Source organism: Capsicum annuum, chromosome 1, assembly GCF_002878395.1.
Source record: "Capsicum annuum cultivar UCD-10X-F1 chromosome 1, UCD10Xv1.1, whole genome shotgun sequence".
NCBI classification, from domain to species: domain Eukaryota; kingdom Viridiplantae; phylum Streptophyta; class Magnoliopsida; order Solanales; family Solanaceae; genus Capsicum; species Capsicum annuum.
Genome location: NC_061111.1, coordinates 69,138,523 through 69,157,757, shown reverse-complemented (window position 1 = coordinate 69,157,757; position 19,235 = coordinate 69,138,523). Strand labels below are relative to the sequence as shown.

General features: G+C 31.9%; 1 long non-coding RNA gene across 1 annotated transcript; it reads left to right on the top strand.

The window, feature by feature from the left end:
* The first annotated feature begins 15,358 nt into the window (after window positions 1-15,358).
* On the top strand, window positions 15,359-18,969 carry LOC107852122. Its single transcript, XR_001669298.2, has 2 exons — window positions 15,359-15,651; window positions 18,406-18,969. It is a non-coding gene; the product is annotated as an uncharacterized LOC107852122 (long non-coding RNA).
* Window positions 18,970-19,235: the final 266 nt, after the last annotated feature.

Here is a 19,235-nt window from a genome sequence, read left to right as displayed (position 1 = left end):
GACATAGCCACTGGTAGAGCTAACTTCATCATTGTTAGTCACCCAGTTTGCATCACAAAAACCTTCTAAAATGGCAGGAAATTTATTAAAATGAAAACACCAATCCATAGTACTTCTCAGATACCTAAACAAGCAATGAAGATCATTCCAGTGTTCACTACTAGGATTATTAGTATATCTACTCAATCTACTAACAGGATAAGCTATATCAGGTCAAGTATAGTTCATGAGAAACATTATACTCTCAATTATTTTAGTATATTCAGTTTGAGAAACACTAGAATCTCTATTTTTTTCTAGCGTATGCTAGGATCATAAGGAGATCTTACAGAAACTACATCAAAACAATCAAACCTTTTGAACATCTTTTCAATATAATGAGACTGACACAAAGAGAAACCATTAACAGTTCTTTTGATTTTTATCCCTAAAATTACATCAGCTTCTCCAAGGTCTTTCATTTCAAATTTAGAAAATAAAAACTTCGTAGTCTCATTTACAACATTAACATTAGGTCCAAAGATTAACATGTCATCCACATATAAATATATAATCACACAATCTGATCTTATAATTTTAGAATAACCACAAGTATCAGATGAATTAACAACAAAGCCATTATCCATTAATATGAAATTAATTTTTTCATACCACTGCTTAGGTGCCTGCTTAAGTCCATATAAAGACTTTCTCAATTTGCATACTTTATCCTCTTATCTTGGAACCACAAAACCCTCAAGTTGAGTTATATGGATCTCTTTCTCTAAATCACCATTTAAAAATGTAGTTTTGGCATCCATTTGGTGTACCTCTAAACTGTGAATAGAGGCTAGAACAATAAAAATTCTAATGGTCGCTATTTTAGTCACAGTAGAATAAGTATCAAAATAATCAACACCTTTCTTTTGGTTAAAACTCCTAATTACAAATCTAGCCTTATATTTATCAATTGTACCATCAGGCCTCAATTTCTTCTTAAATATTCACTTGTAACTTATGGTTTTATAACCTTTAGAGAAATCATACAAGTCCCAGGTGTGGTTAGAGACTATAGAGTCTAATTCACTTTTAATAGCCTTTTTCTAAAACACGGCATATATTGAACTCATTGCTTCATCATAAGTCTTAGGATCTTCTTCTATTAAGCATATAGACACTAATTTATCATTTAAAGTATTAATATCAAAATCCTCAATTAAGTAGGTGGAAATAAAATCAGGACCAAAATTAGTCTCTGTTCTACGTCCTTTACTCTTTCTCAGTTCATTTTCATGCTCATTAGCAATAACATCAGATACAGGCATAATATTTTTCAAAGGAAAAACATGCTAAAAAAATTCTACATCTCTAGATTCACAAATAGAATAATCATTTAATGACATAAATCTATATACAGCACTATTTTGAGCATAACAAATAAAGACAATTTCAAAGGTCTTAGAATCTACATTTAGTCATTTAAAATCAGGTAGACCAACCTTAGCCAAACATACCCATACTTTCAGAAATTTCAAGTTAGGGGCAAATCCTTTCCATAACTTATATAAGGTCTTGTCTAACTTTTTATAAGGGACTCTAATAAGAATATAACATGCAAATAAGACAGCTTCCCCCCACATATAGTCAGGTAGACCCAAGCTTAAAAGCATAGAATTCATCATTTTCTTAAGTATTCTATTCTTTCGTTCGGCTGTACCATTTTCTTGGGGAGTATAGGGAGCACTAAACTCATGGATTATTTTACTGCACTTTCTTTTTGGCGTGTGTGAATGTTTAATACATAAAAATAACTACTCCCTCCATTTCAAAGAGAATGACCTAATTTTCTTCTTAGTCCGTTTAAAAAAGAATGACCCCTTTCCTTTTTTGGAAATACTTTAATTTCAACTTTTCACATGGCATGTTTATGACCACAAGATTAAAGGGCATTTTGGTACATTTGAAACTACTTTAATTTAAGACCACAAGATTCAAAAGTCTTCTTTACTTTCTTAAACTTTGTGCCAAGTCAAAGTAGGTCATTCTTTTTTAAACGGAGGGAGTATATTGTTTGAGTGAAGTTATATTATTAGCTTGATGAAATGTTTTACGAGATTGAAAAAAAATTATTATACATTGTGAAAAAATAGGAGATAATCTTTTATTTCAACTACCCAAAATTATTATACTCAATCACATCTTAGCGCTAAAGAGGTACAATGATATAAAGTGGATCTCCATATTCACTGGTATATGTATTTATTCTTGGTGAATGTGTCATAACAAGAAAATAAGCTAAATAGAGCTTGTTGTTTTGGAGGTGATGAGACTAAATTGTTAAGATTAGTGAGTATTTCAATTGGAATAAAATCAACATTTTGTATTGTGAAATTAAATATATTTATTTGAGATATAATGTTATAAATAAGCTTCGATGAGATAAAATTATTTACATAAAAAAATTTTGCATAGTCAGAGATGAATCTTATTAATTTACAGAATAAAAAAAACTTGATGGGGGTCGAATTTTCAAGTCAATTTGAGAAGATGAACAATAATGGTAACTCAACCTATGTGATTGGAGATCCTATGAATTAGGTTCATATTGGTAATAACAAGTCATTAGTTGATCAAATAAGCACTATAAAATTATGTCCCCCTCATGATGTGTCAATATATTGTAGTGCTACAAGGCAAAGTGATGATTCTGTTATACTCTTAATTCAATTCATATTTTTTATAGGTGATGTATTATTCTACAAAATACACTTGATAATTGGACCTGTAGGAGTATGGAGTAATGTCGCTCCCATGAAACTATGATAAATATCTAAAGCACTCTTGAGTACAAAGGGATGCACATGACCTCTTAGCGCAAAATCGTAATAACAACAAAGATTGAGAAAGTATAAAATAAGACTTTGGACTTACAAAATAATTCTTGTTTCATAGAAATACTAAACTTCACGGATTGTTTCGTAAGTCTATATCTTATTTTATCTAGATCTTATTCGTAATCAACGGACATCAAATTTGACACATTATACTTATATGTGAAAATCTAGCAAAACTTCTTTCTTTATTCTATTCCTTAAATCTATACTTTTTGAGATATGTAAGAAATTGTTAAAAAAGTTATTTGATATCTCAAAAATATTAACCTTTAATAAAAGATTATTGATTCAATGCTAAAAAGTCTCAGCGACTCTTCTTTATTACTAGTGAATAAATCCGCGCTTCGTGCTATGGTATAAATAAAACAAATTATCATATACATATCTTTTTTATCATTCTTTTTTCATATATATATATATATAAAAAAAAAAAAAATTCTTAAAAATACCCATTGAAATTATCAAACCTTCAATTTATTGTATGACATATCGTATATTTACTCTCAAGAATCTTGATCGATATAGAGATTTTGTAAAATTATCGTTTGACTAAAATAGTGATTATACTAAAACTGACAATTTAAATTTGTATTTGAGTCATCACAATTACCTCGCTTTTGAAAATATATTAACATATCAGTTTCAACACAACTTATAACATAAACAAACTATAAATGTCTAATATAAAATATATAATTTTATATTTTTTCTAAACATCAACATGGAAGTCTAGCGTTCCTTTTGAGTTGGTGGCGGACCGCCTCTGAAATAATAAATAATGGTAGTCATATCTCTATGGAAATTTACCTTTTGAATAGATTACAGTTTTTTGAGCTTGAAGGTTTATCCTAAAGCCTTATAATTTACTTCCTTCGTTCATTTTTGTTAATCTAATTTAATTTAACTAAGATTAATGAAATTGACTGTGATGAAGTAAAACGTGACAAGTAACCATCAAGGGAGTGCATTACGTTGAAGTTTATACTCATACGCCAAAGTCTGATCTCAATTTGCTTCTCTTTAGCCAGGAAGACAGTAATACCACTAAAATTTATATAGCATATTTGCTTTTTTCTTGTTTCTATTGTTTCATTTACATGATTAATCCCAGTACATTTTATCAGCTAAGGCAAAGTTATATAGCATAGGGTTATGTCACTTGTTACCATGGCTCTGCATTATGATATCTGAATTCTCTTTACACATACATCACCTCTCTTTATTGGAGAATAATGGAGGTTGGTGTAGAAATTTATGCATATCACTTAACCACCTACAACTTGAGCAGTTGCTGGCCTAAAAATATCTATTTTTTATCAAAGCCAAATTAATTTTCTCAAGTAATGGTGTACCTACAAACACCAACGAAATCCATTTACAATATGGAATTATGAAAAATCATAACTTGTACTGTTAATATTTTATCACTTCACATATTAGGTGACCAAGTAGGATATATATGGAGGACACATTTCAGCCACCTTTTCGTAGTTGCATCCAGCAAGGTAAGGTTAGGTGCTTGATGTGTACCTACAATAGTGTGAAGGAGTACCATCATGTGCAGAAAAGGAGCTCTTAGATAAAATTCGAACGGGAATTTGACGGGTAATTATATTTCCTTCTTTTTGTCTATGTAGAAAGTTTTTTTCAATTGAGATTACATTAAACTCATGCGTAATTGTTGAATGATTTGTTTTCAGATACATCACCTTTGATTGTGATACCGTGGCTACTATATATGAATACCACAATTACTCCAAAATGCCAGAAGATGCCACGGATACACCATTTGCTTAGAAATGCCATGAATACACTTATATAGTGCCTGAAAAAATTATGTATTAATGTCAAAGAGAGGGTAATTAAGGGGCTTTAAAAGGAGGCTCTTTGTAATTTTGTACGTTAACAATTACAATAATTCATAATGAATGTGGAGAAAATGTAATCGTTCTTTACTATGTGACCATTACGTTTTTTCTTTTTAAAGAATAAAAAGATTTTTAACATATAAAATATAAAAAAAAATCAAAAAAATTATGATAAAAGATAAATATCTTTCTTGACATTCTAGACAAGCCACATCAGTAAGCTACTTAGTCTCTTTTATCTATCTATCTATATATATATATATATATATATATATATATATATATATATATATATATATATAAAATCATTATTCTCCTTCATTAACATTTACAATAGAAATTTCTGATGTTACTTTTTCCAATGAGTAACAGTCCATTTAAATTCAATTTACTATCTATTTTATTACTACTTAAGACATGTTGTCATTGAGAACTTTGTGTTGTCTATATATGCTTTTTTGATCTATAATGGAAAGGGTAGAAAAATATCACTGGCAACTTTTTCTTGTTAGAAACACATGTTAAGATATATTTTTCCTCCTATCTTATGTAGAATTTTCATTTGTTAAAATCATTGTTAGATACTGACTTCTAATTTATATTAGAAGAATTTGTTGAACCCTGAGAGATATACATATATCAGGTGAAATATGTTGTTTCGGGTTCACAAATCTGTATGTTAGTTCAAACACTTCAACACAAGTTCAAGATTAATTCAAGAACACTTATGAAGTTTTTAACACCTTCAACACAAGATCAAAAATGATCTTTCAATAGAAGTGTGTTAATTAGTATTTTAAAGAAATAAGAAAAAAATAGAATAAGCCAAGTCCTTCGAATTCACGAAGTATCGTTAAGGAAATAATTCCCCTCAAGTACCCGAGGTTGCGAAATTTTCCTCTCAGGATAAAATGGCTTCACAACCAGACTGTAGCAGCTCCTCAAACTTTCTGGTTTTCTTTGAACTCACTCAACGGGAGATGATCACATAGAGTTTTTCTGAAGCAAGAGAAATGGTTTACAAGTGCAGAAATTTCATTCTAAACCTGTGGAAAAATGCAGATTTATATCGTCATGAAGTACTTCTTCGGAGAGAAGGAAATGGTCTATAAGAAAGGTGTATATTTTTGGAATAGTCATGTCTGTTCATTTGAAACAGTATTTCCTTTTCAAATAGTCACAACCATTTGAACAATCATCCTTTTTTCGAACTAGTGAGTCTTTTCCTGGAAGGGTTGTGTCCCTTTAATTTCCATTCATACCAATTGAACCCAACAATACTTCACATAAATGGGGAAAGGCTATTTTTTATAAAAATTTTACGAACAAGTATATGATTATCAAGCAAAGACTGTTTGCATATGGATAAGTGGGTTTTCCTTTAAACTTTCTGTAGTAAACATGCATCAAATGCACTCAGTCAATCGGTAGATTTGACATGTTTGAACCGTCAAGATTTAAGATACACCTAGACAACACATGTCACACAACCAACCTTTTACCTTTTATGGTTCTCATGATTTTGGTTATTTCAGCCATAAAAACTCCTGGTCTCATGAGAGTTTAGAGAATAGGCCTTTCCTAAAATTCTCATTGAAGCGACTTCAACTTCACCCTTACATAGGTGATTTCTAAATGTTCAATCTTATAGGTTAAACTATTTGGTCAAATCTGTCAAATTTAGATAGTCATTAAAAGGCTTCTCACCACAATCCTTATCCTTATTTACCAAATATTATCTACATCATGAGAATGGATTGGGTATATTGATACTGTTGAACCTGTTAATCATAAATTTGTTTGATCTCATTGAACCTAGCTCTTGGGATCTCCAGTCTTCTAGGTAAAATTATCGCCATGCTGACTTGTCCTAGGCCGTAAATCCATTCTCTTGGATGTTCTCTCAACTCCCTCTCTAGATAGGCCTTTTTTAAGTAGATCCAACACATTATCATTTGAATTCACATAGTCAACAGTGATAATTCTACTAGAGAGAAGTTCTCTAATGGTATTATGTCTCTATCTTATATGATGGGATTTACCATTATACATCATACTCCCTACCCTACCTATCACCGCTTGACTATCATAGTTTATACATACTGGTGCCAATAGTTTAGGCCAATAAAGAACATCTTCTAAGAAATTCCGAAGCCATTCTACTTCTTCACTGGTTTTATCTAATGCAATAAATTTAGATTTCATTATAAAGCGAGCAATACATGTCTATTTGAATAATTTCTAAGAGACTAATCCTCCACCTATGGTAAATACATATCCACTCGTGGATTTTACTTCATTCAATCAGGTGATCCAATTTGTATCACTATATCCTTCGCGTACCACATGATATTTATTATAATGCAAAGCATAGTCTTGAGTGCATTTCAGATACCCCAAAACTCTTTTCATTGCCATCCAATGAGTTTTATTGGGATTACCCATGCACCGACTTAACATACTAATAGCACATGCTATGTCTGACAGTGTACAATTCATGATTTACATCAAACATCCCAACACTCTTGTGTAGTCCAACTGTGAGTCACTTTCACCTACATTCTTTTAAAGTACAAAGCTCACGTCTAATGGATTCTTGGCAATACCAAATTCCAAATACTTAAAATTGTCAAGTACCTTTTCGATGTAATGAGACTCTGATAAGTCCAACCTTTATGGAGTTCTATGAATTCTTATTCCTAAGATCACATCCGTAACTACAAGGTCTTTCATATCAAACTTTCCCTCAAGCATTCTTTTCGTAGCATTTATATCAAAAATGTCTCTATTAATGATCAACATATCATCCACGTACAACCAAACAATGATCTTGTAATTTGGAGTGTCTTTAATGTAAACACATTTATCACATTTGTTTATCTTAAACACATTTGTCAATATGGTTTAGTCAAACTTCGTATGCAACTGTTTAGGTGTTTGTTTTAGTCCATAAAGTGACTTAATAAGTTTACACACCTTCTTTTCTTTACCTGGAACCAACAAACTCTCAGGTTATTCCATGTAAATTTCTTCCTCCAATTCTCCATTTAGGAAGTTGTTTTCACATCCATTTGATGGATTTCAAGATCATATACCACCGCCAAGGCAATTATCATCCGAATTGATGTTATCCTGATTATAGGCGAGTATGTATCAAAGTAATCAAGGCTTTCATACTATTTAAAGCCTTTTACTATAAGTCTTGCCATGTATTTGTCAATAGTACCATCCGCTTTCATTTTCATTTTGAAGATCCATTTAGAACCTAAAGGTTTATTTCCTGAAGGAAGATCAACCAACTCCCACGTAAAGTTGTTTAAGATTGAATTAATTTCACTATTGACTACCTCTTTCCAAAAGGCTGAATCTAAGGACGCTATTACTTTTTTAAATATTTGAGGCTCATTTTCTAAGAGAAATGTTACAAAATCTAATCCTAACAAAGTTGACGTCTTTTGACCTGTACTACGTCTTGGATTCTTATCATTATGTACATCTTTACTTGGTTCACCTCGAGATCATTTAGACCCTCCACAAGACTATTTATTTTTAGTTTTATACGGATAAATGTGTTCAAAGAATTCAACATTATCTGATTCAATTAGCGTATTTTTAATGATATCTGAATGTTCGGATTTATAAACCAAAAATTGATATGTTTTACTACTTTTAGCCTATACTATGAACACGTAGTCCACTGTCTTAGGTCCTATTTTCAGCCTTTTAGGCATAGGAACTTGGACTTTTTCTAGATACCCCCACACTTTGAAATATTTCAAGTTTGATTTCCTTTCTTTCCATTCTTTATATGGAATTGATTGTGTCTTACTATGGGGTACTCTATTGAGTATTCGGTTAGCTGTAAGGATAGATTCCCCTCACAAGTTTTGCAATAGACCTGAATTTATTAGTAAGGCATTTATCATTTCCTTTAAGATTTGATTTATCCTTTCCGCAATTCCATTAAATTTAGGTGAATGCAAGGTCGTAGTTTGATGAACAATTTCATTCTATATACATATTTCCACAAAGGGAGATTCATATTCTCCGCCGCTATCACTTCTTATAGTTTTGATCTTTTTCTCTAGCTAATTTTCAACTTTCATTTTATATTACCTAAACGCATCTATTACTTTATCCTTACTATTTAGAAAATAGACATAACATTATCTAGTGCAATCGTCAATAAAAGTTATAAAATACTTTTTTCACCACGAGATGGTGTTGACTTCATATCACAAATATCAGTTGGATTAAGTCTAAGGGATTAGAATTCCTTTCAACGGACTTATACGGCTGCTTAGCATACTTTGATTCCACACAGGTTTAACATTTTGATTTATTGCACTCAAATTTTGGCAAAACTTCTAAGTTAATCAGTTTTCACAATGTTTTGTAATTGACATGTCCTAATCGTTCATGCCACAAATCATTAGACTCAAGCAAGTAAGAAGAAGCCTCAGCTTTCTTCATTTCAACAACCATTACATAAAGTTTGAAAAGGCCCCTCATTGAGGTAGCCCTTTTCTACATATGTTTCATTCTTGCTTCTTACAACTTTCTTCAAAACAAACAAACACATAAACCTATTTTTAATGAGAAGTGTTTTCAACACTAAGTTTTTTCTAATAGTAGGAACTTGGAGAACATTGTTGAGAGTCAACACCTTGTCAAAAGTCACTTTTGAGAATATCTTCCCACTTTCTTCAACCTTAGTTGTATTATATTTCATGAAGATCACTTTTTTGGGACTAACGAGATCATAAGTAGCAGAAGCTTCTTTATCCGCTCAAATATATCTAGTGGCTCCTAAATTAAACCACTATTCATTTGGATATCAAACTAAATTGCTTTCACTGATCATATCACATAGATTTTCAACATGTTTATATAATATCTTTTCTTATTCTTATTTATAACTTGACTATTTTAAGCAGTGTGGCCAACATCACTACAAATGTATCAATTGCCTTTGAACATTTTCTTATTCTGCTCTTTCACTTGTCCAGAAGACTTCTTCATCTTCTTATCATTTGAAGCACCGTCTTTAATAGGATTTGCAACCATAATTGATGATTTTTCATTCAACTCATTATCCTCGTCTGTCTTGAAATGACTCATAAGATCTTTCAAATCAGAAAATTAATTTTCAATCATTGTTTTTTTTCAAGAATATGAGGATTTATACTTGTGAACATTTGCATTGCTAGTTTGACCGATCAAAATAACATCATTTGTTGTCATTCTTTGAAGTTCACACCAATATATTTTGCTAATTTCTCTGTCGTTTTCATTGCTAGAGTAATACCAAAATGAATTAATGACGCAACATTGGTTGCCATTGGGACAACACTATTCACAACCAAATCAATTTATTATTTAGTTTCATTTGTCATTTTTCTGTCAATCTTTGACATATTTTTAGTATTTCAGAATACTAACAATAAAGAATGCAATCTTTAGCCAACTTGTTTCTAGTCAATGATGAAGTTTTTATATCTTTAAATCATCAACCGAATGAATTATAAAATATGAAGAAGTTTTTATGACTTCAAATCATAATCAAATTCAAACAGAATGAAATCCCACTGATTTTAAACTCCAGAAATCACTATAGAGATTTTAACGAATCAGTGAAGTTTTTATATTCTTCGAACTGAGGGAGTAGAAATCAAAAGATTATATTTTCCACAAAATCAGACCCAATACAAATTAAGCAAATACTTGATATATAAATGGCAATCAAAAAAATTCTCTTCACAAAACAAGCACAAAAATAAATATTTTTATACTTTTCTTAAAATTATTGTTTTACCAATTTTGATAAAAATCTGTATTTTTCAACAATAACTTCAAACACATGTTCAAATTAACATATGAACAATCAAATAAAGTTTTAACTCTGTATTTACAACTTTGAAATTTTAACAGTAAGTTCAACCTGTAATACCCCATACTATTCTTAGTTCAATTTAGCTCCTAGTGCTTGCATGAGAGGCTAAAAGACTGTAAATTTAGCTATGCGTTGAGGACTTAGCCATTTTAAGACCTTCTAACGTCAAGGAGTTTTAAGTTGACCTTCTGGATTCCGAGACAATGTTTTTGAGTTTATTCATGTTCAAGGATGCAAGGATCATGTCTCAAGTAAGTGTTGGATTTTTTAGATGAGGATTGGGCCATGTTTGGATTTTAATTCCAGTAGCTCAACGCGATTACACCGCATCATCAGGGATAGCGATGAGACACTCATCGCGTCGCGGTGAAGGTGTATTTATCATACTCTTGATTCATAATTTTAATGAATATGTCATTATCTTTATCCTAGTGTGTAAAGTACTTATTCGGTGAAGAATGTTCATAGAAATCACTTAGAGCCAAGTTGAGCTAAGAACCTTAGATATGTCCAAAGTTTGATGTTTGATTCTACAAGGGTCAACTTTGAAAGTGTATAACTTTTGATGTATGTAGAATTTTTCATCTCAAAACCCACCAAATTGTAGATAATTGAGTCATTTTTCCAACGATACTAATTTTGCCTTAATCCGATACTTGAGCAGAAAGTTATGATCATTTTCATCAAAACCAGTAAGCCACCGCGATTAGACCACGTTGCGGTGAGCCTTCAAACTGTAGTCCGGGTTACGAATTTTTGGTTTAAATAAGTGAGGGTCAATTGAGTCTTTTTCCACCTCAACCCAGGTCATAAAAACACGATGTTAAGCATCCATTAGGGCATTATTTGCCATCATTCTCCTATTTCACTCTTAAGAACAAACCTTCATCATTCTCCCTCAAGATCATCCATTCCATCACCTCCTCTTCAAGAAAAATCAAGATTTAAAGTTTCCTAATTCAAGGATATCAAGAAAAGCTTTCAAGATCAACTCCATGGCTTTCAAGGTCAAGGTTTCTCTACCAAGACAAGTCCATTAAGGTATGTGGGATTTCATCTATGGGTCTCTTTTCACTCATGGAGCCCAAAACCCATTTATTTCAATTAAAGAATGAATTTTTTAATCATTATGTTATTTTAGATGTTCAAGAAAGATTGAATTTCATATTTTCATGATGATTTTAATTCAATACACTCCATGTGTAATTCCATGCAAGATTTTGAATTCCTCATGCCATGAATTTAAGTTTTCCTATGCTTTATTCAAGTGAATTTCATGATAGACCCTAAATTTATGATTTTAGCAATATTTCCATGTTTCAAACTCATGCTTTCCACATGTTTGATGAAATTCTCATATCATGTTCAATCAATTTCAAGATGAATTCCCAAGTTATGAATGTTATCATGTAACTCTATTGTTTCCTCATGTTTAAGACATTCTTATAATTCAAATTATGATCTTTACATGTATTGATGAAATGCTCATGTCCTATTTCACGTATATTCCATGTAAATCCCACAATTTAGAATTTTAGTTATGTAATCATGTTATGCTCCCATGTTTAAGATATTTCCATGTTCAAGTTCATGATCCTCATGTGTTTGATGAATTGCCCCATGTTAAAGTATTAATCTCCATGTGGTTGATGAAATACCCAAGTGATGGGTTTCTTTAAATAATACTTTCTTATTATGGTTTCGAAGCTTTAGTATGTCCCTGTCGTTATTGCTATCGAGTCTTGGGGATTTTGAATACCTTAAAACTTAGTTGTTTACTTAGTCTCAGTATTTTCAGAATAGTTTTAGATTTGTATAAGCATTATTCATTCAGTTAGTTATCATAATAGTTAAACTTAGTTCAGTTTAGTAATCTGAGTCAGTTCAGTTTGGAGTAGGATTTAGCACCGAGCAAACCCATGGATGGGGGCTCACCTACCAGTAGAGGGTATGACTCTTAATAGCAATTCCCGTAATTTAGAACTACGTAGCCAGCATAGGTCTGACATGTTAACCTGCCAGTTGGGGGTTGACACATATCTTACCTGGGCACCTTCCAATAGAAGGTTACTCTTTAGTCCTTCAGGACTTCACTTTAGTAGATCCACACAGCCATTATTAATACCCATGGCACGGTACTGAGACCCTTCCAACTGAGGTTACAAGTTGGACCCCAATAATCTCATGTTGGGGCATGTCGATTAGATGATAGCTCCTACAGTCTCAGTATAGTATTCGGTGTCTCTTCAGTTTAATTTTTCTTGACTAATTGTACAGATTTTCAGATATTCAGTTTTACAACTTTCAGTATTTTAGTTTACAGATTATTTCAGAAAGATGTATATTCTTGGTCATGCATTCTCAAATATCACAGTTTCCATGTACTCATGCTCAGTATATTAGTGTATTCAGATCCTTGAGTTTTGTTGGTTTCCACCCTGTAGTTTTAGACCTAGTATTCATACAGTACCCATGTTTTACCGTCTTCCAACTTCAGTTCTACTTATATTATAAAAGCAAAATTTTAAGAAACTAAGTGTAGTGATTCACCATCTTATCAGATTATGTTTGTTACTTATGTTTTAAGATATTTTAGCTTTCAGTCTCTTGGTGAGTCTACTTACACCTAGTCATGCATGTTTTAAGATTACGTATGAAATTAGTTTTACTTATTGCATTCACCCCCGCTTCTTCACTACATTCCAGAAGTACTGATCCACATATATTTCTACGTGCTACATTATCTCATAATGTAGGTACCAGTTATAGCCTACGCATCATAATCAGACAGTTGCAGCTTCCAACCAGCAGGTGATGGGTTCTCCTATTTCAGAAACTCTATTCAGATTTAATTCATGTACTGTGTTGTGTTTTAATTTTCCATATGTATTGGTTAGTGGTAGTTGGAGGCATGTCCCATCTACTTAAATTCAGTATAGTAGAGGCTTCATAGATGTCAGTCAGAGTCAGTTATGTAAATTTCAGTTGTCTTCTCAGTTTTTTTATCAGATTATAAATTGTATCAGTAATATAACTTCTCTCATATTTTGTTATGACTATATTTCTGCACAATAGAACAGCTATTTAATATATTATAATTCAGTTGCTTAGCAGTATGTCAGTTCATGGGTTAGCTTGGGGTCACTTGTGACTGTAAGCACCGTGTAGCATTCAGGATGTACTTCCGGGGTGTTACAACTATGAACATCAACAAATTAAAGTTCAAACTATTTTCTACAAAATAGAAAAATTAAATGTTAAGAACTTCAATACAAACCAACTTATGAACTATTAAAATGAAGTTTCAAGGACTTCAAACACAAGTTCAAAAAGTTGAAAAACTATCAATATGAAGTTTAAACTATTTATTGAAAAATAGTAAATGAAACAATACAGATTAGTGATTATTTCTTTAAGATTTTTGTTTCGGGTACACAAATGAGTATGTTAGTTCAAACACTTCAACACAAGTTCAAGATTAACTCAAGAACACTTATGAAGTTCTTAACACCTTCAACACAAGATCAAAAATGACCTTTCAATAAAAGTGTGTTAATCAATATTTTAAAGAAATAAGATGAAACAGAATAAGTCAAGTCCTTCAAATTCACGAAGTGTCCTTAAGGAAATAATTCCCCTCAAGTACCCGATTTTGCAGAATTTTACTCCCAAGATAAAATGCCTTCACAATCAGCCTGTAGCGGTACCTCAAACTTTTAAGTTTTCTTTGAACTCACTTAATGGGAGATGATCACACTGAGTTTTTAGAAGCAAGAGAAATGGTTTTCAAGTGTAGATATTTCGTTCAAAACCTGTGGAAAAATGGAGATTTATATACCTGTGAAGTGCCACTTTGGAAAGGAGGCAATGATTTATCGAAAAGGTGTATGTTTTTGGAATAGTCATGCCTGTTCATTTGAAACAGTGTTTCTTTTTTGAACAGCTACAACCATCTGAACAATCACCCCTTTTTCGAAACAGTGTGTCTTTTCCTCAAAGGGTTGTGTCCCTCCATTTTTCATTTACACCAATTGAACCCAATAAAATATCCTTAAGGATGGTATCTTTGACATACCTCAGGCTATTATGAACACCATGTATATTCGTGTTTCAAGTATTTTTGGTAAGATTTACAACAATTCACTCCATATGTCTTTGACGATTCCCATGAGATTAGAACATCACAACTTCCCTTATAGAATTGCAATTCTTAATTTTATGGCTGCTGAACTTAAATCATGATTTATGTATATGGACATTGGAAAAAAATCGTAAAGTTTGAATTGGTCTAAAATAATAGAAAGAAAACTTTTGGAGTTTGAACATTTGAAAATATTGAGTTATAAAAAATATGGCAACATCAAAGATGAAACGCAACTGATACGAGCAGAGCACCAAACTTACTACTCCCTCAATTTCTTTTTACATGCACATTTATTTTTCAAAAGTTAATTTGACTAATTTTTAAAGCTAAATTAGATTATATTTATTCAATATTTTAAAATTAAAATTTGAATATTCAAAATTTATATAAAAAAAACTATAAAGTTGTAATTTTCATTTTTTTCAATATGATTAAGAAATCATCTCAAAATGTTGCCAAAATTTGTATTTTTTGACTCTTGAAAATAAAATACACATATAAAAAGGAATAAAAGGAGTACTATTAAGGAATACTTTTGTGACTTAATACACTTCTAATTTATTTCATCTATTTTTTATAAAAAATTTTGGTTCCTAACCGGACCATTAGCCCTAAGAGAGTTTTGTACATTGACATGGACATGGGCCCAACGCCCAATCCATTACATGGAAAATGAAAAGTTCCTATTCCTCCTAAAATATTTGCCCCTTGTCCAAGAGAATTCAATACGCTTCAGTTCACTCCACCGTCGTTTAGTAATGTTTCCTCTGAGTTGGTCACATCACTTCATTTCATACCTCCTCTGAGTAATCTTCAATCTTGCACCATTATCGCCATTGTTGTTTCTCTTTCTATCTCCGTCATTGGCCTCAAGTAAGTCCTTGTTCTTCATTTTGGTTTCTTGCACTTTCCATTATTCTTACCACAACTTTGTCTCAAGTGGCCGAGGTTTATTCCGATGGGACTAATGTATCATGCTTGGACTCCGATTTGACTATCTTTGTAAGACCTTACCTTGCATGCGATTGTTTTTGCCTTTATCATTCTTCTTGACCCTTCTCTGTTTTCTTCTATTTCTCATATTCTGATGATTTATCAGACAGCTCATTAAGAGATCTGGCGAATCTAGAGTGTTGTGGTGGGAGGCTTAAAACACCCTTCTTTTTGGTGAAGTTTTTTGATAGCTAGAGAATCTAGCTAGGTTTAGTACATTAACTTTGTCTCCTTCTAGACAAACTTCAAATGAGTTGTGTATGTTAATTCCTTACATTTTCGTGGATTTTTAAATATTGGACCCCCTTTGCGATTATGTTAATGTTGAACATCTGCTTGCTTGATTTCCTGGATTTATTATTGTGCATTATTGCTTATTGATTTTTCTTGTCCTAATCCTTAGATTAGAAATCTGTATTTTATCCATATTGATGCATCTTCTTATTGCTACTGGGATCTCTATGAATCTTCTGTATTCTTTTGATTCTTGTAGTTCTATTACTTTATTTGTCAGTGCATCTGCTACTAAATTCCCCTCCCTGAATATCTGAGTTATTTCTCCTTGTACAGCTTGTAGCATACCTCTTATTTCCTCCACATTCTCTATTAATTCCCATGTCACCTTCCATTGATTTTCTATAATTCTCTTCATAGTGAGTGAATCAGTTTCAATAGTCACTTCTATGAGGTGTTAGGCTTGACAATATGCCAAATCCTCCCTTATAGCTAAAGCCTCAACTTTCATATTAGTTGTCTCCCTTATACCTTTAGCTATAGCATAAATCAAGTCCCTTGTATCATCCCTAATGCAAAAAAAGCAATGGCTTCCACTCCTGAATTGCCTCTACATGCTCCATCCGTATTGCATTTGATCTTATGTTTCTCAGGCAACTTTCAGACAACACTAAGAACATGCAATTTAGGCTTTAAATTCTTCAAGATTCTCATCAAAGTAGTCCACTCTCCATTTCCTATTTTAGTCCATGGATACACTGATTTAATTAGTTTCCTAATTAAATCATGTATTTGCATACCATAGAACCATAGTTAATTCTTCCTCTATGCTTTATCCCATTTCTCCTCTTCCATATACACCACATGATGAATACTGGTATGGCTTTAAAAAATTTCTTCAACTTTGGGGATACAGTCATTGTCCACCATGTTTGAATTAGTTGATGCTGCTCCATGTCTTCAATATTTATTCCTGTAAAAATAGCAAACTGCCTCCATAGCCTTTCAGCTATAGGTGCTTCTATAAAAAGATGTGTCACAGTTTCTTCCTCTTTCACATCACAGCACCAACATCTTGACAAAATATAGATTCTCATCCTTTTAAGATTATCATCTATAGTAATCTAATGTATTTATTTTACGCTCTATTACAGTTGGCTTTAAAATTTAGAAAAAAACAACCAAATACAAGTAACTGGAATCGACCCACGGCCTCGCGGGATAAAATCCATCCTCCATCCAGTGAATCACCCAGTAATTTGTGATAACTAGTTCCTTCCCTTAATAATTGATATTATTTCAAGAATTATGCATATAATGTATTAAATTTTGTCGAATGACTTCAACTTGACCTAACTCATTTTTTACAAATAGATTCGTCCCTTTTTTCTCTAAGTGTACCATTACTTGTTTTCTTCACTTTTTTCTTTACATTTTTTTCACTTTGTTTATGTAGATTGTTTTCCTAAACAAACTTTATTTTATAAAACATAAGATTAACAATTAGAAAATTAGAAAAGGCAAAAAATATTGTTTCACTCTAAAAATCTATTTTGATCTTCTTCTCAAACAAAATCAAAATCAGTTTTTCTCAAAAACTATTTCAATCTTTCTTCTCTTGTTCTTTTTCTATTTTTCAATTTGTTTTCCTATTATAATGTTAATAATAAAATCAGAAATAATTCTTAATCTTTGATTATAAGACTGTTTCAGATTGTCCTATTATATTTATTAATTTTGTTATTTTTTTCGTAAAGTTTCAATACTAGAACTTCCAACAAGACGACAAGTATGAGGTCCCTTTCTTATTTATAAATTTTATTTTGTAGTGTAAAGTTTTTCCTTTTTCATAATTTGCAAATTTTATATGGTTGACAAATAGGTACATAATTTGTCCGCTATGATTTAATTATGATCTTAATTTAAAGTGAGAGTCAAAATGACCATAAATTTTTTCAAGGTTCAAATTTCTTCAAACACTGCTCCTAGCTCTTGAGTGCATTTTTAATGATGACATTTATACTTGTATATGTTGACTGATTCATTTTTTAAAAAATATATATTGTGTAGCAGTACTCGTTTGCCAATTTGGTGATAACTATATATTAGCTTAAAGTTGATGTTCCATCTTAAAATTAAGAATACTCAAAATTCAAGTCCTAACTCCGTCGTGCAATCCCAGGGAGGTACTCCCAAGTGTAGCTAAGTTGTTTTCTACTCCATTAACTTTAAATGTTGATGTTTAAAAATTATATGGTTAACATTTTAAAATATTTTGATTTTAATCAACATAAAAAGACAATTTAATGCACTAACCTTATGATTAAATGTGTTTCTTGAGAAATAAATAAGATGGGACTCTTGATAATATTAGCCGATTATCCATATTACAAAAATCAGGAATCGAGGCTAAGGAGAAACAATGGGCAGACGAAAGGAATGGCACCACTACAGCAGCAAAGAAACTCCAATTAAATGACACTCCCCCGTAACTACAGTAAAGTTCATGAATCTGGTGCTTCCACAAGTGTGCAATGCGCCAACCCTGATGGAATGATGAATAAAGCTACTAAGCATCAAAATAATGAAACAATAATACCAGATCTCACAAAGGAGGAAGCAAGAGGAAAGAGAAGGGGAAGGCTCCTATTGAATCATGGGTGAATCTCTTTGAAAAGAATAGATATGCAGCAAATGGTATGTCTCTGAATTATGTAGCCCCAATAGTAGAGAATGGACAACGTATAGTTGAATTAGATGAGGCTGAGATAGCTAAGGAAACCTAGAAATGCAAGTGTGAACTAATTGATTATGTAACTAGAGCAAACCCCGAATATAATGCGATGATGCGATATATCAACCAAATTAGAAGGAAATAGCCCAACCAGAGTTATATATGCATGAGGAAGGATATTCATTGTCAGATTTAACTCACTACATGATCTACATGAAGTATTATACTCAGGTCCATACACTATTAACAATTGTCCTATCATTCTCAACCCATGGTCAGCTTAGTTTGATTTTAATGAAGAATACCCTACAAAGATACCTCTATAGGTGAAATTTCCTAAACTCCCAATGAATTGTTGGAGCTGTGATTCACTGAGTAAATTTGCTAGCTTAATAAGCACTCCTTTGTATGCTGACGAGTGCACCACTAAGCAAACTCGTCTATCATATGCTCGAATTCTAGTTGAGATCAACATTACTCAACCACTGCCTGATTC